General features: G+C 49.9%; 1 long non-coding RNA gene across 1 annotated transcript in view; it reads right to left on the reverse strand.

Moving 5' to 3' along the window:
• Positions 1 to 7,473: 7,473 nt before the first annotated feature.
• LOC125154586 (uncharacterized) overlaps positions 7,474 to 26,337 on the reverse strand; it is a 152,791-nt gene continuing 133,927 nt past the window's right edge. The window contains exon 3 of the long non-coding RNA XR_007147844.1: positions 7,474 to 7,621. This is a non-coding gene — a long non-coding RNA (uncharacterized LOC125154586). The remainder of the gene's footprint in view (positions 7,622 to 26,337) is intronic.

Consider the following 26,337-nt stretch of genomic DNA (forward strand, 5'->3'; position numbering starts at 1 on the left):
TTGGTCTTGGGAGCTGCGTTCGCCGAATCTCTGAGAAGGATGTTTGACCCGGTGCAAAGTGAACCCAGTAGGCAGTGCACATATCCAACTATTAGGAAGAACCGTGACAAAACGTGTCTCCCTCTGCCAAGGATTAGAGCCACCCCCCCCACCCCCCACTAAGTAAACATAATCATCATCACCATCGAAGACCTAGCGAAACAAAAATGTAGAACCAGTGGGAAAGAATTTCCTTACTTGGACTCAAAAGAAGCAGCAAATCACTGAAATACAGAAGGGAATTTCAGAAAACTTCTTTTCGACGGGCCACATCTGATCTCTATGTCCCAGGAATGGAAAGCCATTTAAAAAAAGAAAGAAAAAGAGCAGACAGAGACGAAAACGCAGCAGAATTAGAAGGGAACTACGTGAGATGAGAAAAACTTGCTGAGAAATCTGAAACGTCGCTGGGCAAGGAACATCGCTGCTTTGTTCAACATGACATCACCAAGGCCTAACACAGCGCCTGGGTATCACCCGTCTATGTTCCAAAAGTTTCCAGAGGCCCAGCCAAAGCACCAGAGGACCATTATTTCGCATCGCAAAGATTAGAACAGGTTGCTGTTCGTGAAAAAGTAGTTCTCTATCAGTAGGTTAGAGACCTTGATCTTTTCCCCCTAATGCTCTGATAATTGAATCGTAATCTATATCAGATTAATAACCAACAGTTCACATTTCTGTATAAATTGGATGCAGTTGGGGAAATAGGAACGTACACGCCACAGAATAAAGTCAATTAGATCATATGGACTGTTAGAGACTGACTGTGTCCCCCAGAATTCATGTGTTGAAACTGAATCCCCAATCAGATGGTATTTGGAAGCAGAGCCTTTGGGAAGGGATTAGGTCATGAGAGCAAAGCCATCATGAATGGGATTAGTGCCCTTGTAAAAAAAAAGGTGGGGGGGGACTCCAGAAAGCTCCCACCAAGTGAGATTATGGTAAGAAGACAGTAGTCTCAGAACCAGGAAACAGGCTCTCATCAAATCCGCTAGGGCCTTCATCTTGGACTCCCCAGCCCCCAGAACTGGGAGAAATTAATTGGTGTGTGTGTGTGTGTGTTGTGTGTGTGTGTGTGTGTTATAAACCACCGAGTTTATGGTATTTTGGGGATAGCGGCTTGAATGCTCTAAGTCATGGGAGGTTCCTACATGACTCCAGCCTTATTAAGGCTGTGCCATGAAGAGTTAAGTTAATGGCACTCCTCCAGATTCGGAGAAACATTTACGGCCATTTAAAACCATTAGGATCAGTACCCCTTTCGGTTTGGATACATGTGTACTTGTCTTCCTCTAGTTCAAAATGACTCCTTATGCTATCAGTGTCTCTCCATCACATTCGGTAAGGGATGTAATAATTGTACAGTACTTTCTCCTGCTCAAAGTGTTTTCACATCCATTATGTCATTAGAGCTCCGCTGCAACCCAGAGAGGTAGATCGGGTGTCCTCCAGTGTCCGTTCTGAAGAGGTAAGTAGCAGAAGGGAAGAGAGTGCTGTGGCTTTCCAGCTCACAGAAGGAAAAAGACAGTAGATTCATGTCCCTCCTCACAACGTTTGGCTCCCCTTCCGGCCACGAGTCAACTTCGGGACACAGTGCTCAAATCGAGCTCCTGCCTCGCAGAAACCTTAGCCGACAAGCATACCAAGGACTTCCTCCTAAGAGATGGCTAAGAAACTTCTAGAATGACAGGCGGCTAAGACCCTTGAAAACTATCAACAGAAGCATAAGCGATATTGGTCACCTTGGGCAAGTGAGGCATGCAAGGGGTACGGAAGGATAGCTCTGCATCATTGGTAGGTTCTAGTTCTTGGCCTTGGGGGCTGGTGCACGGATCCGTTCAAACCGTGATAGTTTCCGGGACCGAACGTACCCTTAGGCTTTGGGTGCTTCTCTGTGTCAAGATTCTGGGTTCGATAAAAGTGGGAATTATTTTAAGGCCCGGATACCTTTCTGATTCCACGTTTGCCTTTTCTTCGCCGTCTCTTGGTGTTTTGTATTCTTTTTCTCTCCTCTCCCAGGGTGAATCACCCTACTTGTTAAAACTGTACTAGAGCAAATGTTGGTAAATGATGTGCCTGGTGGTAGTGATTAAGTCAAATCAAACACATTTGTCGCTGAAGAGATGGCCTCCAGCTGTTTATCTGGGAAATATAATTGAATACTAATGGGATAAACACCAAGTTGCCAGTTTCATTTTCACAAAAGGTGTGGGCTCAAATAAGAGAGGGTGAATTTCTCTACGTTTAAAATACAAAGAGAATTTTTTTTAAAAAATACACAAAACGTCTTCCAAATGTAACTCAGCTGCTTTTGTCATCATTTTGTGTCACTCCCGCCAAAGAGGAACCAACAAGAAGATGTTCTTATTTACGTGGTACAAGCAGTGCTTTAACCCCAAACTTGCTATGCTCTTGACCTTCTGGAAAAACCTATGCACGCATTTCCCACTGCCTTCGCTCAGTTAGCGCTGCCCGGGGGTTCTTGTTACATCCCCCTCCTTGAACCATACTCACTATCGAATAGCAGTTATCGAGAGTTGGACAGAAGTGATCATGGGCTCTGAAAATATTTGTTATTGAACGGCCCGAAAAGTAGATGTATGGTAGAAAAGACTGTGGCATTGAAAATGGAGGTGAAAAGTCTGAACAAAATTGTTTTGCGAGCAAAAAGAGTCCCGACGGCATTCTCTAATATTTCCGAAATATCCTAAGCAGTCTCCAAACTGAATCACAAACTCGAGCCTCCCGTCCGCCCCCACCCCGAGGATGCCTGCCATCTCAGAGAGGTTAAGTACACTCTGAATAAACAGCACAGACTCAATGAAGACACCAGGAAAATGTGGTTCATTTTGATCAAGCATCTTTGGGCTAGTTGGTCTTCCAAGTTGCAAAGGTGTTAAGGGGCAGCTTCTACCGTCCCTTTTTTGGATGAAATCATGGACGCGGAGCAGTTAAGCAACATGCCCAGGGTTTCCAGGACAGTTTTGTGACTCTGTGGAGATAGCTAGAAACCACACAGGTCAAGCATTAGCATTGGTGGTGTAACAGGAAACGAAGTAGGTTTGTATGCAGGATGCTGGCATAGCCGTGGACCGTCTTTTAGGAATGGACTTGGCCAAGACCCAGAGACCGAACAGATCGACAGTGGCAGGGACAGTTGGACAGGGTTGCAACAGAATGAACAGTCAGTCCGTGCAGGTGGCAATTGGTCCCTGGGAAGTCTGGCAAGAAGCCATATCATCGGAGGTCTTGAAGAAAGGCAGAGTCCAGGATCTGGAAAGTCCATCAGTAGGTCATGGAGCCAGCTTCCAGAAGGGCTGGAAGTATTCTGAGCACAAGAGACCTCGAAGAATTCCAGGACCATCCACGCTGAGAGATCAGACAGATTCTGTTTCACGCACACATTCAGGTCCTTGCTTTTCTACTCCCTCCTTGTGTATCGTTGCCTATGACCCATCACCTCCGATCACTGGGAGAGGTTTCCCCACGGGCAACACTTTTCAGCCTCTCTTTAAATGAGAACCAGAGAAAGACACCATTAATAGACATTTTGTTGTTGCTGTTCTGTCAAACCATTCTTACCTCTTCCCCTCAACTGTATTTCCATGCGAAATTCCTTAACGATACACACAAAGGGGAAAAAAGCGGGTCCGCATGCATGCTAATGACACTGTGTTCGTTTCTTCTCAAGCGCAGCGTGCTAAAGGAATCATGTTACACTTTTGTTTTACTCTGCTGTATTCTGTAGCTCAGTTGTCATGCTCTCCCTTGGCAGGCACAGCGGAACCAAAGGGATTATACACTTAGCATCTGGAAATATTCCACTATCATCGTAGACCAAAATCTGTACCCTGCCTCTTCCCTCCTGCGCCAAGCCAGCAAAACAAGAAAGAGAAGGCTGCGTTTGCACATCCAGAACAGCCCCATCAGAGGAAGCCAGCGGGCTAATGGGAATCCCATGTTCTACGAGCCGGTGACTTATTCTGGAAGCGAAACCTGCATGTGGCCGGGGAGGGGGAGAGGACTTGGAAAGATTTAGGTGACGGGCTTTTAACACTTTTGGGGGGGGGGGAACATTCACATCCTCAAACTCATGAATACAGCACCATCACACGTTTCTCCAGAAAGCGGGGCGTAACTCCAGACCCTTCGTGAGGCAGGTAAGTAAAGACCAGTGGAGCTGTCCTCAAACCCTGGGGAGTCTGCCTGCCACTGCCCGCCCCCTGCTGACCTCACAAAAGGCCGGCTTTCCAACTCCTGCCTCCCCAAGGCTTTCTGCAAGCCAGGGGGCCGTGGGACCATTCGGGGATAATCAAACCCCCAGAAGTGAAATTGTCCTGGGCAGGACATTACCTTCATGGCTCTCAGTCTTTGGATCCAACTACTTTTGGATTCCCCGGGCCCCACTGCAAAGCTATCCAGTTAGAATCTCCGAGGACGGGACCCAGGCATGCCTGGCTGTTAATAGCACCAGACGTCAGCTGTGCCCCTGTCCCCACCCTGCACGGAACAACAGGTCCTCAGCCAAGAATGGTTTGCGGATTCATTTATTTTTTACGTCTCACTCTGCCATCTGCGACAGTGAGTGATTTCTTCTTGGGAGAGGTTTCCATCCTAGAGATATTCCGTGGGAGGACATCTAATCGTAAATTAAGAGGGAGAGAAGGCAAGGGTCCTGTCTCCATACGGAATCCGTTAACCCTATTACCGGTCCTTTCCCACCTTGCCTCAACTCCAGCTGACTCGTGCCCATAGGGAAAAGGCAACAGCTTTACCAAAATATAGTGTCCGGGTCTCGGGTGTTCACATAAATGGAATTTTCCCTACCAAAGGGGAGCCGAGATGGTAGGATCCTTGTAACATATGCGCACGTGGGTCCAAGCCAAATGCAAATCATGCCCTGGCCCTGTTTGGAGAGCTGGCTGTGTGCAGGGGAAAGAACCCAAGCCAGGGAGTCCGGAGACCACGGGCTGTTTCTGCTTTGGCCACAGTAGCTCCGGGAGTCTGGGCAAGCCACCTCTCCCTGGGGCCCCGGCGTCGTCACCAGTGAAACAAAGTTGTAACAAAAGTAGTTGGCCCATCCGTAGGTGACTCTTCACGCACCCACCTTCCCTCGTGCCTGGAGGCACCTACTCCTCAGACCGGCAGCCTCAACCAGCAACATCCGGGGAGCCTGTGGGTGACGCAGAGCTTCGCCCCTGGTTGCCGTCGACCCCAGTCGCTTGACCTCGCGTCTCCCCATGTGGCAGGCCCCACCCGGCCCTAACCTGTGCCACCGTCCCGCCGACCCCAGACCGGAACTGGAGCCGAAAAGAGAAACGAACCCCTCCAAGCCAGCATCCTGACGCTGAGCTTTGATTCCCACGTCCTGGGCTCCTCTGGAGCCTGTTCTGAAACCCAGACCAGCACCTTGAATCATCCAAACCCGGTCTACCTAGAATCTCACCTTTTCCTTTGTTTTCTGCTGGAGTCCAGCTGCTGGACACTTATGGCATATTTCAGGCCCCGTCTTGGACAGAAGCCCTAAACCTGAACCCCAGCCCGGTCGGTCACTTTGCACGTTTCCCACTGAGAAGCATTACTTTTTTGAAGTTTATTTATTTATTTTGAGAGAGAGAGAGAGAGAGAGAGAGAGACAGAGAGAGAATCCCAAGCAGGCTCCCCACATTGTCAGTAGCACGGGGCCTGACACAGGGCTCGAACTTATGAACCGTGAGATTGTGACCTGAGTGGAAATCAAGAGTCGGATGCTTAACCGGCTGAGCCACCCAGACACCCCTGAGAGGCGTTCTTGGTGCCAAGAGCCTGCAGGGCCGTCCCACTAGGCGAGCCCCGCCCCCTTCCCAGGTGCCCACTGTGGCTCTCTGCCCACCTGCCAGTGGTGCCTGGGAAGCAGCCAGGGATTGCCTGGCCTTTCTTCCATCTGACCCCGCAGTCCCTGCAGCTGGGTTCCTGGCTGTCCCTAGCAGGCAGGCTTAGTGCTGAGTCTCAACCTCTTCTAGCCCGGCTCATCCCCCACACGCTGGGTAAATGAAGCCCCACCCACCATGCCGAGCCTGGCCCTCCAACCTGTCATCTCCGTTCCCTTTAGAAAATGCCTGTGCTGCCTTGACTCGGAGGGACACCCACTCTTGCTGCCACCCATGCCCCTGGGGCTCGGACGCCGTTGAACATTCCCACCGCCACTGAGCAGTTTATTTCCTTCCTTATTTCTTTTGCTGCTGTAACAAGTTACCACAAACGTAGTGGTTTAAACAATGTAAGTTTATCTTTATTTAGAAGTGAATCTTTATTATCTGGAGGTCAGAGTCTCCCCGAGCTAAAATCGAAGTGTCGGCCGGTTTCCCCGGAACCCTAGGGGGAACTCATCCCTTGTCTGTTCTGGCTTCTAGGGGCTGTCCACATTCTTGGTTTGGGTCCCTCTTCCAGCTTCAAAGCCAGCAATCACATCACTCTGACCTCTGTTTCCTTCCTCACATCTCTCTCTCAATCTCTCTCTCTCTCTCTCTCTCTCTCTCTCTCTCTTCCCAGACGCCTCTTTCCTTATGAGGACCCCTGTGATTATACTGGCCCCACCCCAAACCAACTCATCTACAGTTCCTTAACTTACTCGCCTCTGCAAAGTCCCTCTTGCTATGTAAGGTACCATACCCACAGGTTCTGGGATTAGGTTCAAGTTCTCTGTGACCTTGACATCTCTCTCTCCAGTTCTTTCCCCCTCCCTGACCATTTTGCCTTAAGGATCAGTGGATCTTTGTGACCCTTAAATGCTGGTGCTCCCAGAACTTCACTCAGGTCCTGTTTCTACCATACACACTCCCTGTGCGCTCACACCATCATGAGTTAGGCCTTTCACCTATAGATTCCAAATGCAGGTCCCCAGCTCAATCCCTTTCTCCTGAGATTCAGATCTATACATCCAACGGTCAGGCTGTGGTCCTCTGCCTGGGCAGATACCAAGACCAGTGTTCCCAATGGGTGCTGGGCCCCAGAACCAAGTCAAGAGGGGCCAGTGTCAGAGCCTTGACTGGGGGGACCTCTGGGGGTTGTTCTGCTCCCCTTTGGAGCAACGATTGAAGAGACAAGCTCACTCTTGCAGCAGAAAGAAACACGGACAGGCAGAAGGAATAAGCCACCCTCAACTCATTAATCTTCCTCTCTTTATTTGTACAAAGTCCCACTTTCCACATCTTGCTCCCCTAGAACCTTATCCACGAGAATACTGACAATTAAAAATGATACAGGGAAGAAAGTACACCAGACAACAATGGGAACGACTATCCTTTGTTGAGCAGTTGCCAGGAATTGTGTTAAGAATAGTACAGGAAAATATTGTATCTCATTTAATCCCCATGACGAGCCAGGGAGGTCTTTCTCATCTCCAATGAAGAAAACGTGGTTTCGGTGGTTAAGTAACTCACCAAGTTCATACAGTCAAGGAGAGACAGGGCTGGACTTGAACCGAGGTCTGGCTGACACCGATGTTCGTGCTATTAACACTGGCTTCCCTTCTTCCACAAGGCAACACTCACGCTTCCGGGTGTGCTTTGTCCTTCCGTGGTCGCTCCAGAAATCTGTAGGTCTAGAGAGAAGAAGCTCTTGCTGTCAACGAGCACACATGCTACCATTTCTCAGGCTCGGGGGTCAGATTATCCAAGAAGGTTGGAGTCATGAGAGTGCCCCGGGGACAGATTGCCTGGGAACTGCCTGCCCCGTCGCCCCAAGGCCCCCGGCACGCCTGTGTATAATTTGCACTGGTTGGAGGAAATCATTGCTGGCTATTGATTCTGGAAGCAGCTGAGACACAGGGAACAAATACAGCCCAGTAATAACGCGGTGAGGGAGAAAGCCGAGAGGGGAACCCACGCGTTCACTTCACTCCTCAGCGGTCGATAAGCTGTTTCTTGAGACTCATTACTCTTCTGCGCCTGGATCCCAGCAGCATGGGCGTCACCGGGAGCTTCCTCACTGCTGCGTTATCCTAATGGATACGGTCTGAGTTTGTACAGTTCCGGAGCGATGGTAGTCTGCCGGAGGAGGTCATGGGGGGGGCCGTGACCACTGGTTGGCCCGCAAGCTGGCCCTGGGCAATTGGAGGCTACTCCTCCCCTCCCCTGTCCTTGGAATATATATTCTGCCCGCCATTCCCACCGTGGGGTGCGGTTCCAAGGATCCAGCCTTGAGAGGTAAGGTGTTGTTGAGAACCTTCTGGACTGTGTACTTTAAGAGACACAGTTCAGTACTCAACTCCACATAGGCTACTCCATGAACTTTTAAGATGGGGCAGGCAGGTGGAGACCTACTCATCTTGTGGCCGCCCAAGACAAGTCTCATACATGTGAGTCACACATATATGTGTGTTACAGCACACAAATGCTTCTTCTTTTCATTCAATCAGTTAACAATTGTTAAGAGCCTACCATGACCAAGGCAGTACCAGGCACTAGAGATATAATAGGAAACAAGACAGAGAAGGCAGACACACTCTCTGCCCTTACAGCTAACAATCTGTTGTCATTTCATTTCAATGGGGACACTTGGCAACCTAGAAAATGCCCAGGAGGAAGGCAGGCGGGAACAGCTCAAGAAAGCACATGACAAGATCAGCCAAAATATCGGTAATTTTTGAAGCTGAGCGAAGAGTGCGTGGTGAGCAGACGAGCATAGTGTTCTATTTTTGTGTTTGGAAACTTCCCTAAGTCATGTCAAGAGCTGGTCGTGAGGAAAACAAAGTAAACGTACTGTGTGTTGCCCAAAAGGCTAATGAATACCCCTGAAATTGCCTAGCGCTTTTGAAACCAGTGTGGCCCCAATCAATCCTCACAGGAGTGGCGGAAGGTAATCAGGGGGAGTAGTGATTACCCCTGCTTTACAAACGAGGAAAAGACTAGACTCCAAGAAGCTCAGGGGCAGGAGAATTCACATCTCCATCCTAATGTCTGACTTGATTAGAATCCCATCCACCACAATCCAGGTCAAGGTGACAGGGGGATAGTTCTGAGTCTAATACGAACAAGAACTTTTAACCTCTGGAGACGGTATAGGCCTCCTTGAAAAGTAGTGAATCTCTGGCACTAGAAATGTCAAGAAGGTGGAAGCTTCTCCCACTAGAAATGACTTGGGGAGATTTCTGCGATAGGTGGGATCCTAGATGGAGAGCATCAAGGGGGCCCTTCAACGATTAATTCCGATGGTGAAGGAGATTTCAGAAGGCTTCTCTGGATTCCCTTATTGGTTCTTTTCTCGGGGGGGATATGGCGGAGAAAGGTCATCCAGGTTGCACTTTGGTCACCACTTGTATATTAAGAGGAAAGAACGCCAAATAAAAACAGCTCCCACTTAATGAGCAGGAACCCTCTGCCATGCACCTGCTGAGCGTATCTGCGTTATCTCACCTCATCTTCACATAACCCTCATCGGTAGATACCATAATTATATCCAAGGCACGGGGAAGTAAACTAACATCCAGCTGACAAAAGATTCTTGGCGGGAATCTCGACAGCAACCCTTGAGTTTATGGAGAGAGACGGCCCGCTCCTGGGATGCTCTGCTCCCTTTCCCTTGCTTAGAATTCTCTAGCACCCGGGGAGGCCAGCTCCAGACAGACAAGGGCACTTAGGGAGTGGAAAGGAAAAACAAAGGCACCTGCAGAGCCAATTTGTGAGTTGAAATTCAACTCCAAAACCTAACTGTTTGTTCCTTGAGCTAAAGTCCTGGGCTTTGATCACAGTTACTAACTGGTGAACAGCCCGGGACTGGCCTCGGTTCCCTGCAGGGAAAGGTAAACATTCTTGGGGAAATGCAAACCTATCACTAATGGTCTAAAATGGCCCGTAATGGAGGCATAATTTCTTTGGGGAACGAGCCCCCTGTAAAGGTAAAAGGTTGTTATTTTTACAGCCTGAATGCACGATCTTTCCAACCGCAGTCAGAACCCTTCCTCCCGCACTGACGGCACCCGCAGGGCAGATAAAGAAAGAAACACCAATTTCCCAACCGAAACCCCTGCTCGCTCTGCTTAAGGGCTTGGTGCCTCCCCCCAGCGCGGAGGTGAGTGTCACCCACTATAGTTTTCGCCTGAAAGGGAGGTGGATAGGTGAGGCTGAGAAGGTATAATTACAGGGGGAGGCTGGAGCATCTCGGATTGTGACACCAGGCGAGCCTTTCTCTGCCGACTGTGCCTCTGAAAAGAGCCTTCCCCGCCACCTTTATCAAAACCGCTGTCAGGGGAGCACCCCTGTTATTAAATGCTCCTCGGCACGTCTGCACGGAGCATAATCACAGGTGGTAGGCCTGGAGGGGAAGCTGTGCACCGGGAGGGGAGAAAGAAAACACAAGGATGAGCTGACTAAAAACACATAAATGAGGTGTAAAAATTCTATTAGAGACATAGGGAAGGGGAGAGGAAATCAGGACATGGACGGGAGGGACAGGACGCTGAAGTCTTCTTTAGTTCTCCTGGGGGTGGGTCGGAGTCTTTTTGATTTTCATTCCTTGTCGGGGGTGGGGGGGGGGATGGGGGTGAAGGTTCTAGAAAGGTAAGAAACTTGTAGTCCTGGCACGGTCACATCTCCCAGACCCACCTGCTACAAACTCCAGTGGAGTAATGGAACAATAAACTAGAAAGAAGAAAGAAAGAAAGAGAGAAAGAGGGAGAGAAACATTGGAAACATGGGAAACATTGGCATCACGTTGGGGGTTGGGGGAAGGTGGCAGGGATCAGGCACCCCCTTTCCTCTTAAAGCTCCCTCAGATGACGGGGCACCTGGGTGGCTCAGTCCGTTAAGCATCCGACGTCGGCTCGGGTCATGATCTCGTGGTTTGTGAGTTCGAGCCCCGCGTCGGGCTCTGTGCTGACAGCTCAGAGCCTGGAGCCTGCTTCAGATTCTATGTCTCCCTCTCTCTCTGCCCCTCCCTACTTGCTCTCTCTCTGTCTCTCTGTCTCTCTCACAAATAAAGCTACCCCAAACGATCATAACATCTAGTCACTACTTTGGAACCACTGCCGTGGAAGAAGCAGGGTTCGTGATCTGTTTCCCAGGAACATCCCCCTGGCCCCGCCCCCCGCAATCTAACCCTCCCCAACCTTCCACGCACAGCTCAAATGTCACCCCAGGAAAACAACAATTCCTGAGCCTCTAGTGAGTGCACAGTAATGAGCCAAGTGCTCTGAGGAACACATACGAAATAAGACGGCCTCTGCTCAGTTCATATGCAGTGAGGGCGAAAGCTTGTGTCCAGTACAGAGAGGAGCTCAATAAATATTTAGGAGATAAATGAATGAATGAATAAGCGAATGACTTCACAACGGTAGACGGTGCTTGGGAAAGTGACAGGGAGGTGACCCAGGGAAAACAAAGGAGCAGGTGTAACGTGCAAAGTAGGGAATGCCCCACAGGGGGACACTTTATAAAGGTGGCAGCATTTGAGTTGGGCTTTGAAGGATGGGTCCTAGTGATATTTAACATGTGTTCGGAGCTTTAAACTTGATCAATGTTTTACATGCATTAACTTATTCAGTGACTTTTCATAGCCCTTGAAGTTGGCATTTTGATCCCGACCGTAGAGGTGAGGAAAGGTCAAATGACTTCACCAAGCTCAGGATGCTAGTGAGTGAGGAAGCCCAGGACCCTAGTCTGGAATTAGCTGACCCGCAATGACATGTCTGAGGGATCACGCTGTAAGTCACCTAGGGGCCAAGAATGCCGTATAAGAGAGACACCAGTGTTCTATTCCCAGCATGTGATTTCTAGAGGGGACGATGGGTTTGTTCGGGTTTTTTTTAAAGGGAATCTGTCTTTTAGGAAGACAGTCGTGAATCCCAGGATAAAGACAGGCTTCCGAGCTGCGGTGTTGGTAAAGGTGTCCCCAGAGACCCCGGAACCCTCAGAGCAATTGGGTGGCATCTCTCTTGAGGCCCTTGTCGCATTCTCTGGAGTGTTCCTCCTGTACAAGCTTGTCTCCTCTCCTTTTCGATATGATAAACTCTTTGGCCAGAATCTGGCCACGTTTCATGTTTGAACCTCTCTGAAACCCAGCCAGGGTGGATCCTACAGTTTCTCCAATTCAGAAGGCCTTCTTTAAGAAAAACACTATAAAATCATAAATACCGGATTAGGTACGCGGTGAATGTGTCTCCAGAATGAAGGAGGAACTCAGGGCGAAATGCCAATTTTAAAGACCGACGAATAAAACCAGAAAATTAGTGTATATTTTTATTCCTCAACTGCCCAATACCCCTCTGAAATACTTTCAACCTCTAATTTTGGGGGCCACGTCATGTGCTTTATTTGCTTCTTCATACAACAAAAATTTTGTAATACCTTTCTTTTTAAATTTTTTTTAATGTTTATTTATTTTTGACAGAGAGACAGAGAGACAGAACATGAGTGGGGGAGGGGCAGCGAGAGAGGGAGACACAGAATCGGAAGCAGGCTCCAGGCTCCGAGCCATCAGCACAGAGCCCGACGCAGGGCTCGAACCCACAGACCGCGAGGTCATGACCTGAGCCGAAGTCGGACGCTCAGCCGACGGAGCCACCTGGGCGCCCCTGTAATACCTTTTTTGAAAGTAAGCATGGTTAGACAAAACTTGTTCGGGATTATTAAGAGTTTTGAGATGCTTCTTGGCACATCACAACTTGTTAACAGCGATGTAATATTTATCAAGTTACTTCCGATAAAGAAAACTATAAGGCCTGGGGGCATTTCAAGCATTCTCATTGAGGAGCAAATCTTAAGTACTTGGTGACCTTCATTCACAATGTGTCATAGACGTCCGCATTGCCATGGTATGTTTTAGGTTGCCTAACGGGAAGGAAATTCTGTTTCGTCTAAGCAGAGATGGGATTCGGTCCTCGATTTTCAGCTTTACTTGTCTGATACTCAGGAGAACTTTCCCCAGAGGAGATTATGGCTCTGTACCCTTCAAACCTTGTTCCTCCTACATCACCTACTTGCTTCTGGTTCTGGGCTCTGTGGGGTCCACTCCTATCACTCTGACCCTGCCCTTGCCCTATTTGGTCATGACACCAGGTAAGTCAGTAACATGGAGGTTAAGAGTATTCCTGGAAGCCATACCCACACGAGGAAGGCTAGCGAGAACCGAAATATGCTTAGGAATGTCAGCCAACAACACACATCCCTGCCACGGAACTCAGTTCCAAAAAGGCCACTCAACTTCCTCTTCCCGTTGCCGCAGCCCCCTTCAAGAACACCCAACACACGCGTGAGGAAACATGGAAGGGAGGCCAGAAGAGAGAGAGGTAACAGTCTTAACCGATTACAGTTACCATATCTTAGGTTCACGAATTTAGCAAAACATACAAGCATACAAACACGTTACCAGGGTTTGTCCATTGCCTTAGGAGGGACCCAGGCAGGAAAGGAGCTTAAAGTTTAAGCTTCATAGGGCACCCGGGTGGCTCAGTCAGCTAAGCATCTGACTCTGGCTCAGGTCATGATCTCACGGTTCATGAGTTCGAGTCCCACACTGGGTGAGCTCAAGCCCCCACTTTGGGTGAGCTCCGCTTCTCTTTCTCTCTCTCTCTCTCTCTCTCTCTCTCCAACCCCCCCCCCACCCCTCTTGGGATTCTCTCTCTCTCTCCCTCTCTGTAATGCCCTCGCTCACTTGCATCCTCTCTCTCTCTCAAAAAAAAAAAAAAAAAAAAAAAGCTTAAGTTTCATCAAAGTGAATTTACCTCTGGATACATTCCCATGCTTTGCAGAGAAGAAGTACTGAGTGAATAAATGCTTTTTCCCCCCAATTTTTATTTACATTCTTGTTACTTAACATATAGTGTCATATTGATTTCAGACGCAGAATTTAGTGACTCATCACTTGCCTACAACATGCAGTGCTCATCACAAGTGCCCTCCTCACCCACCCAGCCCATCCCCCACCCACCTCCCTCCACCAACCCTCAGTGTGTTCTCTGATCTGAAGAGTCGCTTACTGTTTGCTTCCCTCTCAATAGGGAAGCCTGGGCCGGGAGCCGGAATTCTAGAACATCCAGACAACTGGGAGCGAGGCACAACTTGTGCCCTAGAAGGTTAGGCCGGGCTCAGAGCCCTGCCCAGAACTGAGTGCAGTTTTCCAGGACGGCTCTGCCTCACGCAAGGCGGGCAGAGTAAACCCATCGCCTCGCTCATTCCAGACAGTCTTCCTCTATGAATCCAAGCTAAAGCTGCTTTGTTGTGCTGTTTTCCTTTCCTTCTCTCTTCGGCGGACTTCTCGTGACATTGACGCATACCAAGATCGTAGTCACCTAAAACCTTTTTCTAAATTTCCACACTGGCTAAACCAGTTCTCCCAATAAGCTCGAAAAGGCAGAGGAAGGGTGAGTTTGTTCTCTTTGCTTGGGCTGGGCCAAGCATCGTCTCCTGCCCTTGGACGCTGGTGCTCTTGGATGTGGGGCCTTTGGACTCAGACGAGATTATACCACCAGCTGTCCTGGTTTTCCAGCTCACAGATGGCAGATTGTAGGACTTCTTGGCCTCCATAATTGCATGAGCCAATTACTATAATAAATTTCCATTCTATTCTAGTCTAGTCTAGTCTTATAATCTCTCCTCTTGGTCCATCCCTCTGGAGAGCCCTGGCAAATACAATGCAAATGCACAACTCCACTATCCCAATTAAATTCCATAGACTTATGTTTAGCCCAGCACTCTGGCCTCATGAGATGGACCTGACTCTCCCCATTGTCACCTACTATACTGACTGCCGCTACCCTTTCTAGAACACCCAAGTCACTGATTCCAAACCATGGAATGGGATGTGATCCTAAGTGGAACCCAGCAGCTCATTCTCCTGAACCCCCTCTCCGGCCTGAGGTTAATTTGTTAAGCAACATATTTGGGGTCCAGAAGTTCAATCTATTTTTAAGCGATCTGATTGGAATGCCACCCAACCTGAATTTAAAGCTCACGGGGATATCCAATGCCTTGGTAGAATCCGTGTGTCTTCCATACTTTCACGATCCAACACATTCAGGGATCCCATCAAAAGAATTAAATGAGGATGGTTTAAGATCCCTTTTTTTCTGAGCGCATTTGTGTATTTTTCCCGTCGCCCATCATTTCTCTTGCTACAAGCCCATGATGCTGGCTTAAAATCGTGTACTTACACAGCATTTCCCTTGAACCTCTGACTCGCAGCTCTCTTCGGAGAGCAGGACTCTTTGCTATGGGTAAGAACACATCTTGCGGTGTTTTTAGAGGTCGGCGATTTCCAGAATGTATTTATATGCAATTACTAATGACATAATAATACCCTGCACTTGATACGAGGCTGTGCAGTTTACAAGGCTGTGCTGTTTCTTGTACAATCTCACTTAACAAAAACCTACCTTAGAAAAAAGGCAAGAATTCAACTTTAGGGAAAGAATAATGAACTCTAATCATTAAGGCCCCGCCCATGCTCTAGGACAGCTGACTCTGAAAAGCCAGTGAGATTGTACTTTCCACTTGAGCATTCTGAAGTCCAGCATCTCTAAAAGCCATCATCTCTATGTTGCGGTAATCATTAGAGCAAGGAGAAAGTTCTATGAGGCATTGATTCCCAACAGCATGGACAGCCTCTGTTATGACTTGGGATATACATTGTAATAGCATTCAGAAACTCTGGGGATGGGTCCCACGAACCTGGGTTTCAACAAGCCCTCCACGCAATTCTGATGCATGCTCACATTGGAGAACCTGACCTAATAGAAGGTCGGGAAATATTTAGTCTGTAGAAGAAACACGGGATTGCCATCAGCAGGGAACCGGTGCTCCGTACTATTGAGCGTGCAGATTCTCAAGAATTAGACCCCTGGAAGAGGTCTGAAGGGTCCATTCACAGACCGCTCTTGCGGAAGGCACTGGCAGATTACTTAGGGAGGCAGTAAAGAGAGTCATGTGCACCATCTGGGGATATGTGGAAGTGGCTGAACCAGCCCTGCCTGGTTCGATTAGCTGGGACCCTCTGTGCCCCCACAGGCAATGTCACAGAGCAGAGCACAAGCTGATTCAGCTTCTCATTCTGCCCACCCCCCACGATGGGTATACACTGTGCTGGGTCCCCACCCAAGGTGTCTGTCTCCCCCTGACCTTTTAAGTCAAGGAAAAAACTCGGGTGCGTAGGGTGACCAGTGGTCTCAGTGGGCCCAATCCTGGGGGGTCTCCCAGGAGATGAGTCTTTCAGGGCGAAACCTGGAGACGGCCCCGGGCCAAATCGGGACAGCTGCTCACCCAACTGCGAGGTAGATCGTCAAGAGGAGGTCAACCGAGAGACAGACCGGGGCTGCTCCAGGTGTGTTTGCCGTCCCCATGTCTCGTGAGCCCTCTCTCATCTGGACATTCGCTCCATCTCAGTTTCGTTCCCAGCCCATTTTGAATCCTTGTTCTCACTGGCGCTTGTCCTTCGATTTCCCCTCTTGCATTTTGAGTAGATCCTTTGCTGTAGCTCTTGCCAATGCCGCCGGCCTCACTGACAACCCCGGTTGTCAGTCATTAGGTCAAGCACTCCTCCTCCCTCCCACATGTCCGCCAGAGGGATATTTTGGCACCTGCAGATGAATCCGGAGGTCATGGAAGAGAAGCGATTCGATTCGGGTTCCTTTACAAGGAGATGCATGCATAATTAACTGTTCTGCTGTCCAATTAGGAGTCTGGCCAACCAGGTAACCTCTTACCCCCACCTCCAACAAGTTTGCGTGGGTGGACATTTATCCAAACGGAGCCCTCAAGGAAATTGAAAACTGTGAGTTCGGCGCTTGTGTCTTAGAGTTGTCAATGAACCGACAGCGCGGGACTCATGAAGCAGAATTGTAGAATCAGGATCTCATCTACCCTTCCCTGAGGGCCTCTGACATATGGTAGGAAACCAGGTCAGAGACTAAGCAAGCAAGGGAGCCTCAAGGACCTGAGATGAATGATGGGGGCGTGGGGGTCTTCTGAAGCTGTGACTATGGAAACAATCAGCACACCTCTCAAGCAGAGGGCACTCTGGGGCCCGTCACATTTTCCAGCCTACCAGCTGGCTTACATTTCTAAGCAGCCTTAACCTGTAAAAGGACTTTCCTAGGCATGATCTCAATATGAGCCCACAACTCTGATACTAACCCTACGAGACAGAGAAAAAGGTGCCATTGTCGTCCTTCTGACGAACCAAATGAGGCAGCGAAGGAACAAGAGACTGACTCCCCCGGCACCCAAAACAACCATTTACGTTGCTCACAGATTCGTGGGTCAGGGAGTCTTGGCCGACGGTGCACCTCTGCTCCGTGTGGCACCAGCTGGGGAGGCAGGGACTGGAGAATCCACTCCCACGATGGCTCCTTCACTCGTGTGTGCGGGTGCCTTGGTGTTCCATGGCCCTCCTCACCCCGAGGGTGTCACGTCCTCCGGGACTTCTCCGCAGGGCTTGGACTTTTCACAGCACGGTGGCCTCATGGGAGACATACTTGGACGGCGGCTGGCTCCCACAGGCGGGAAGTGGAAGCAGCTGGGCCAGTGAAGAGCCATGCCGGAACCAGCAGACAGACACCCCCATTGTACTCCACTTGTTAAAGGAGGAGGGAGGGCACCTGGGTGGCTCAGTCGGTTAAGGTCATGATTCCACACTTCGTGGGTTTGAGCCCCGCATCGGGCTCTGTGCTCATAGCACGGAGCCTCTCTCTCTGTCCCTCCCCTGTTCTCTCTCTCTCTCTCTCTCTCTCTCTCAAATAAATAATTTTTTTTAAGTGGGGTAGGACGACACTACATTTCTTTCTTTTTTTTTTTTTAACATTTATGTATTTATTAGAGACAGAAAGAGACAGAGTACAAGCTGGGGGAAGAGCAGAGAGAGAGGGAGACACAGAATCTGAAGCAGGCTCCGAGCTGTCAGCACAGAGCCCGACGTGAGGCTCGAACTCATAAACCGTGAGATGGCGACCTGAGCTGAAGTCAGACGCTTCAACGACCGAGCCACCCCGGGCGCCCCCGCTCTTCTTGATGGAGTAGGAAAAAGTCACATGGCGTGGAAGTAGGAAAAAGTCACATGAGAGATTTTTCTGGCTACCTTTTCTACGGTGCAGAACTTTGACTTCCAGAATCCTATTCCTTTGTGTTTCCCAACAGACAATACTTCCAAATACGTACCAAACATAAATGGTGGGCATCCACTCACCTGAGCAGAACCTAAGTGCTTTGTGCACAGCTTACAGGCATCCCTTGTACATTTTCCCCCAAGAAAACAATTAGAGTCTAATGCCGTTTGGGGCAATTATAAATACACAAGTTGATAGTAAATTCTTTTTTTTTTTTTTTAAGCCAGCAAAACATACATTCAGAATCAGCTCGTTTGGGATTTGTAGTGATTTTAGAAATATGTTTGCAAATCAAATTATCAATTCAACAAAATTGGAAGGGGGATGTCTAATCTACTTAAGAAAATTAACTCTGGGTATTTGGCAACCACTTTATCAGCATTGTTTGTGTGTAAACATTATGCTTATCAATGATTCTTATCTAGTCATTAAAGTAGGCCTTGTAGTTGGCTAAGCGTTTGTCATAATTCTACCATTTTCGCTCACTAGGGCTGGCCACCCTCCAAGATATTCCAATTAAGAGTTTATTACTCTGTCACACTTTCAGGGGCCTGTGTCGACATACAGTTAAATTCTATCTAGAGGACATATCCTAGGCTATAGCTGCTCTGCTTCTGTGGGATTTTTTTTTTTGGTCTTGTTTTTCTAATGAAAATAATCTATTGATCCTGCTCGTAAGAGGAGCACACAGCTCCAAATCATTACCTCCTGGCAGTAACTAATTTTTGAGTCTTCTCTGCTTGACCACACTCCTTAATGGCAGTTGAATAAATATCTAAGGCACAGACTTCTAGTCCTTTCTGAAGGATAGCCCCTTCCAACAAGGAGGCCGAAATCAATAAAAAAACCAACAAATATTTACCGAGCACCACGCTAGGCGCTGAACGCCAAGCCAAGTGCCGTCAGGCTCTCTGTCCTCAAGCCCACCACACGGCAGCCGTCAGTCCTCACCTCTCACCTTCTCAAGTCACAGCTCCGGGGAACATGGGTGGACACGTGACCCAAAGACAGCCAGGGCGGCCCACGGCTGTGTCACCCGGCTCAAGCAGATGAACTGGTCCAATCCGACCGCTCACCGGATTTCTCACCAAAAGACACGGAAGCTTTTGCCGACACGGGCGATAAGCACTGGGACAGAAAGGTCATATTGATTTTAGGGACCGGAGCCGACATCGTTCTTTCCAGAAAAAGTCAGTCTGCAGAAGGAGTCGCGTTGTGCAAACCGGCAGCACGTGGCCACAAAGACAGACAGGGGTGGGAAGAGGACAAAACCCCAGTTGCCTTTCTGGTTCCCAGCCAGAGTTCCCAAACGGCTGGTTCTATTTGAGTTTTTTTCTTGATTCTGGGATCTCTCCTTACAATACAGTAAAGACCTTTTGTGTTTGAGTGGTTTTGCCTACGTGCTACGCCTTAGAACCCAAAGCCCTGAAAGACCCTCGTGTCCTCGTGTGTTGAATGCCACACGAGTGGTGTTCACAAGTCATGTAAGCAGTGTTCATCTGACAAAGAAATGGCTTTGGGTTCTAGGTGAGGATTCCAATGAAAACGTTGAACACGACTTGAAACAATGCATGTAGAAGTGGCTCTTTCTGAACCATGAGACCCTTCTGATCTTAACAAATCACGCAAAACAAAAACTCTTGACAGAAGTGGCCAGGAGTGGTTGTCTAGGGAGAATTGGATGGATAGTGGGGGGCAAGAGCCGGGTGGGGACTTAATTTGGACTATACGTCTTTTGGACCTTTCGGGGGTTTGTGACATACACAGACTGAAAAAGTAAAATAGGGGTGCCTGGGTGGCTCAGTCGGTTGGGCATCCGACTTCGGCTCGGGTCACGATCTCACAGTTTATGAGTTCGAGCCCCGCGTCGGGCTCTGTGCCGGTAGCTGCGAGCCTAGAGCCTGCTTCGGATTCTGTGTTTTCCTCTTTCTCTCTGCCCCTCCCCCGCTTGTCTCTCTCTGTCTCTCAAGAATGAATAAAGGTAAAACAAAATTTTTTTTAAGAAAAAGTAAAGAAGCAATTTAATTGATTTTTCCACAGAACATGTCACTATAAACAAATCAGTCAGCATTCCTGTCTTCTCCTGAAAACAACATCTCGCCCCGGAAAAAGGTTTTGTTTCTTGACCTGGCTCCTAGGTCTCCCCATTTATCCAACCCTGCTGTCTACTACCCACCTTCCAGAACCCTCCTTTCCGGCCACTCTGGTCTCCTAGTCTCATTTTATTCTTAAGTTGTATTTATTTCTTTTGAGAGAGAGAGAGACAGAACACAAGCGGGGGAGGAACAGAGAGAGGAGAGACAGAATCCCAAGAGCCCGATGCGGGGCTCGAACTCACGAACTGTGTGAAACCATGACCTGAGCCGAGATCAAGAGTCGGGCACTTAACCGACCGCACCACCCCAGTGTCCCTAATTGTATTTTTGAAAACAGTAACAATGCTCTTTTACAGACACATCAATATAATAAATCAAATTAGGGCCAATAAATACATATTTCAAAAACCCTGGAAAAAAAAAAAACCCAACCAGACACAAATGCAAAAAAAAAAAAAAAAGGCAACTACCATATGATTTCACTTGCATATGGAATATAAAAGAAAAATGAACAAACAAAACAACGCTCTTAAATGCAGAACACAAACTGGTGGTTGCCAGAGGGGAGGTGGGTGGGGGGTGGGCCCAAGAGATAAAAGGGATTACGAGGCGCAAAATTCCAGTCACAAAATAAATAAGTCACGGAGATGAAAAGTGCAGGCATAGAGAACACAATCAGCAATATTGCAATAACGTTGTAGGGTGACATATGGGGACCACACACATCGTGGTGAGCAGCGAGTGATGTGTAGAATCGTCAAATCGATATGTCATACACCTGAAGCTAATACAACACGGTATGCCAATCCTACCTCAATTTTGCTTCTGTTGCTCTACCCACCTCTCTGTACTCTTTCCGACACCCCCATTACCCTCACCCCACTGTCTCCCCCGGTGCTATAGATCCTACAGGCCCTTGGTCAGTTTTGTATGCCTTTCCAACTAGTTCGCTTTTCCCAGCCCCACCTAGGGAAGCCCCGGCCTATCCTTTCTCTTCCTCCCCATGCTGTTGTGATCTCCACACGCTCCAGCACCGAGCCTTCCCAGGCCAAAGGAATGAAGCTAAAAGAAAACAGCACAGTTGGGATAGCACCCGGTTTTCAATAAATGTGGATGCAATCTGAAGATTCACGGATGCCAAGACAGCTGGCATATCGTCAAAAAGGCACTGACATCGAATCCCGCCTCTATTGAGTGAGGCATCATAGCCAAATCGCCTAACCTTCTGAGCCTCGTTTCTAGATCAATAAAGTAGAGGTAATAATCCCCATCCCTCCAGACTATGGAGAAGGGTAAAGGGAGGCAAATCGCGGGAGAATCAGGCGCGATGTGGCCATCAGCGGCTTCAACCATCGTATCAAGTGGCCACCGATTCATTATATCTCTATACACATTTTCACGGGTAGATGATGAGTTTTTGGAAATCAAAAGACCACGGCCCACTTCAAATTCCCAAACTTAATATCGTACATTGGAAGTTGCCGGTATATATTAATGGATCAATCGGAAGCTGTATACCGAAAACCTTTATTAGCACACACACACACACACACACACACACACAAAATCAGAAGACTCGTGTTCCGATTCACTCTGCTACATAAATCATTCACTGCATTTCCATAATCTTTTCAAATAGCTAGTATAGTCAATTTCCAATTATCTGTGTCAGTGGGGAACAGGAATAGTCTGAATAATGAAACCCACAAATAATCCATACGTTTAATTTTAGTAGTTGCTTCCAGCCAGTATGAAAATTTCCCACTGTGAATATGTCCACTCTTCCTGGCCCTTCCTTTCTCGCCGGCAGGGGCAAATATTGCCGAAAGGCATCGTCAGCAGGAAGAAGGAAAACCCAGGGTCTAGACAATGTGCAGGCTGGCTAATCAGCCTTCAGATAATGAAGCCTGGCTGCTCTTCATAGGAAGCACCTTCTGACACACCGCCAAGAACACAGTGGTGTCACAGGGCCTCACCCTGAACCCCGACCACAGCAACATCCTGACCCCTCATGGTCACCGGCTCTGCGTGACCCTCGGCTGAGATCTACTTCAGTCAGCCAGTGTCATGGAATTGACATGTGCCGGTTACACACATACGTGGGTGAGCGTCTCATGCATGTGTGCAAGGCATTGATTGTGACTTTGAAAAATGAAACAGATTCAGGAAGATAGAGGCCCGATTGGAGAACCTCTCCATAAGGCCACTACTTTCTGGCCTCTTGAATGCGAACGAATAAAAAAAAGAGGTGCCTGAGTGGCTCAGTCGATTGGGCGTCCGATCCGACTCTTGGTTGTGGCTCAGGTCATGATCCCAGGGTCGTGGGATTGAGGCTCTGTGCTGAGCATGGAGCCTCCTTAAGATTCCCTCTCCCTCCCTCTCTCCCTCTCTCTCTCTCTCTCTCTCAAATTAAAAAAAAAAATCTTGAATGCAAACATACTTGGGTCTAACATCTCAGGTGACTTTCTAAAGGATAGCCAAGAAACAATCGGTTATTGCTTTAACCTGAGTTAATGTGCTTTGGGGCACCTGGGTGGCTCAGTCAGTCAAGCGTCTGAATCTTGGTTTCGGCTCAGGTCGTGGTCACACAGTTCATGAGTTTGAGCCCCGCGACGGGCTCTGCACTGACAGCACAGAGCCTGCTGGGGATTTCTCTCTCCTCTTCTCTCTGCCCCTCCCCGGCTTGCTCTCTCTCAAAAAATAAGTAAACATAAAAAAATTTTTTTTTGAAGTTAATGTGCTTTAAAAATACATATAAAAGGATGAATTTATTTCCTCTAATCCCCCTGAGTTGGAAGCCCTTAAACCCAAGGTTGCCAACGAGTGGCCTGGGGGCTGATTCCGGCCCCAGAGTGTTTCGCCTTCCCAAAGTGGGTGGTCTCCAGTTCACCTTCACCTCTCCCTGTCCCCCGCACCCCCCCCCACCCCACTTCTCCACTGAGGGCACCTGTGTCAATTGCTCTCGTCACCTGACACCCGAGCCCTGCACTGGTTTACATTCTCCACCTGCCTCCTCTCAGCTTTTGCACTTTCATAGTTTGGGGTCTACTGCGCTTTCTAAAATTGCAGCAGAAATAGCTCCCACCCCACCAGCTCTTCTCACAGTGTGAGAAGATACCCCCCCCCCATCAAGAGATGGGGTCCACGTTCCTCCCTCTTGAAGTTGGGACTTCCTGCCGTGGACTACAGCAGGGGTGACGCTTCTGTCACCACCGAGGCCAGGGCAGTTGCCACTCATGGGGGCCGGGAGCCGGCTCGTACGGGCAACCAAAGCCAGTTGGGCCCATCTCATCCCAACTGCGTTCAGTGGCTTGAAATGGGCCACGGCGGGACTGTTTACACCATGGAAATCAGCAAATGTTAAAAATCAGGGCTTCTCCATCTGGGAAGCCAGTTGGGGAACATTTCCCAGCACGCCGCCCCCCTGGTTCTCTGCGAGCCCAGCCACCATGCTGTGAGGGGGTCTTAGCAGCCAGCAGAGAGCCCCCCCCCCCCCGCCCCGGAGGAAACCAAAGCCCTGGGCCTCAGCCCCCACTGAGCTCCCAGGGGACCGCCAGCACTGCCTCACCAGCTACGGGAGGAGGCCCATCTTGAAATCCGTCCCCAGCCTCCGGCCACATCATCTGAGCTGACGCCACGTGGAGCAACGACCAGCCTTCCCCGCCATCCCCCTGCAGACGCAGGCACAAAATTGCAAGCCCGCGAGCCCCCGTTAGGGTTTGAGACGCTTGCTCAGCCGCGCTGGTGACCAGACCGCAGTTCCTGGCACCGAGGAGCAGCTCACTCCGCCCCGCGTGGGGCCTTTCACCTGTGGTCCACCAACCTTGCTCTCCCTTGCTGATTCCCCCTGTTTCGCATCTTACCGCCATCTCCTGGCATCAGGGCCGACACCCTCCCCTCGGAGAAGTCCAGGATCTCTGTCCCTGGCTGCCCACAGCAGCGTGAGCTGGGGCCGGTCTGAGACTGGAGTCTCTTGCTCTGGGTAACCCTCCCCGGGACGCGCATCCTGCCAGCCAGGCTGAAGCTGGGGGATGTCACTCTTCCGTACCCAGAACTGTCATCTGGAATGCCTTGTCCCTGGGTGTTGCCAGGCACCTGACATTTGGGACACTGCTTAGTGCTACTTGAAGAGTCTCCTTCGCTTTCATAATTACTGACTCTACCTCACTTGCCATAACTCGCTCTCACACCTTTGTGGTGGCAGGACAGGGCTTTCTAACTCGCCATTGTGGTCCCGCCCGTGGTGGGGGTCGGGGCGGGGGGGTTCCTACCATGTCTGAGAGACACACGGTGAGTAAGATTATATCCCTGCCTGCAAGGACCACAGTCTACTGAGTATGTGCACTGGGGGAACTGGGAAAGACTTCCCTCAATCTGGGATTTCAAGTCGGACTAAGAGTTTACTTGGCAGGGAGAGAGAAGAAGGAGAAGGGCGGGGGGTGGGGGGGGAGAAAAGGAGAGGAGAGGGGAGGGGAGGGGTGGAGAAGAGAAAGAGAGAGAGAAAGAAAGAAAGAAAGAAAAAGAAAGAAAGAAAGGGAGGGAGGAAGGAAGGAAGGAACGGAGGGAGGAAGGGAGGGGGAAAAGAGGGAGGGAGAAGGGGTAGGAGGGAGGGAGGGAAAGAAGGAAGGTTAATTAACTCCAGGCAGAAGAGAAAACATGGAAGGAGGCAGACTGGCACAGAGCGAGAATCGGGACGTCACTGGCACACAGGTAGAGGGCCAGAAGATGACTGGGGGTCAGCGGAAGGGTGCATCTCATTCCTCGGGCAATGTGGGGTTACTGCAAATAAGACAAAAATGACGTGATCTGATTTGCACTTCCTAAAAATAGCTCTCTCGGAGACACAGTGGGAAAGGGCTCAAAGGTGGACTTAATTGCCCATCAAAGGAGGCCGATCTGAGGGCTATTTCTAGGCAAGAGGTGATGAGGGCTAAAATGACGTTTGACAGTAGAGGAGAGAATGTACTTACAGAGTAGAAACCACAGCATTTGCTGAGCGCCTGCGTCTCGAGGCTAGAGGAAGGTTTCCAAATATGGAGGTGTTTCCCCCAGAAGCATTAACAATGGCAGTGGCAGCAGGGGCAAACACTTACAAGGCACTTACGATGTGCCAGGCGTTATTTTAAAGACTTTGCTGTATTCACTCATTTAATCCTCACTTCAGTCTTACGAAGTAGATACGATGATGATGCTGCCGGTGCTGACAGCGGTGCCCATTGTACAGATGAGCAAACTGAGGCACAGTGCCATTAAACCACCTGCCCACTTTCATCGCGGGGCGAGAATGTCAAGTCCTTGTTCTTTAGTGATTACCCGGCCCCGCCTCTCCCGGGGAGGACTCTTGGGAAAAGGATGCCCAGGACAGTCAGCAGGGTACGAAGTGGTGGGTCTGGTGCCAGAGTGGGGGCAGCAGAAGTGAGGAGTTGAGGGCACCTCCGGACCCGCCATCCGCAGAGAGGCCCCAAGGAGCAGCCTCGCCTCCCTCCCCGCCCAGGGCCCCCCTTCCGCAGAGCCCGCTCACAGACCCCACGCCTGGCTCTGATCACAGGCCCCGGCGGGTGCCCCCGGGCCTGCCTCGGGTCCGAGCCCGGCCCACGGGGGGCCGTCGCGCTGTTCTGCCTAACCCAACTGCCACATACTGGCTGCCTACCCAGCCGCCCCGCCCCTGGGCAGCCCTGACTGATGGGTTCTCCGGAGCCCAGCCCTTCTAGAATTGGTAACGGCCCTGCCAGATGCTCTCAGACAGCGTCCGACACCTCGCTCGGCTCTCGCTCCCCGCCTGCTTATCCGAGGCGACCGCCCCGTGTGTCCGGTGCCCCTCCGGCCCCATCCCGGCTGACCCAGTGTTGCTCAAGGCCATCAGGCCCCCGGATAAAACCAAGGCTGCGGGAAGGAGGCCGGTGACAGCAGCGCCTGAGCAAGCAGCGATGTTTCCAGCGTGAGAGGAGGAGTAATGAACGCTGGCAGAAGCAGAGTCGCCGCAAGGGCATGGAGACGTTTTGTTCCCCGGCTTCTGGGTGGGTGAGATCCGAGGCGTCGCCACTCCTGTCGTGCAGGCAGCTGTGCCTGTCAAACCATCTGCACCGCAGAATGCCAAGCGGCTCACGCGGGGCTCGCATCTGCTCGGGG

The sequence above is a fragment of the Prionailurus viverrinus genome, chromosome E3, assembly GCF_022837055.1.
Source record: "Prionailurus viverrinus isolate Anna chromosome E3, UM_Priviv_1.0, whole genome shotgun sequence".
NCBI lineage: Eukaryota > Metazoa > Chordata > Mammalia > Carnivora > Felidae > Prionailurus > Prionailurus viverrinus.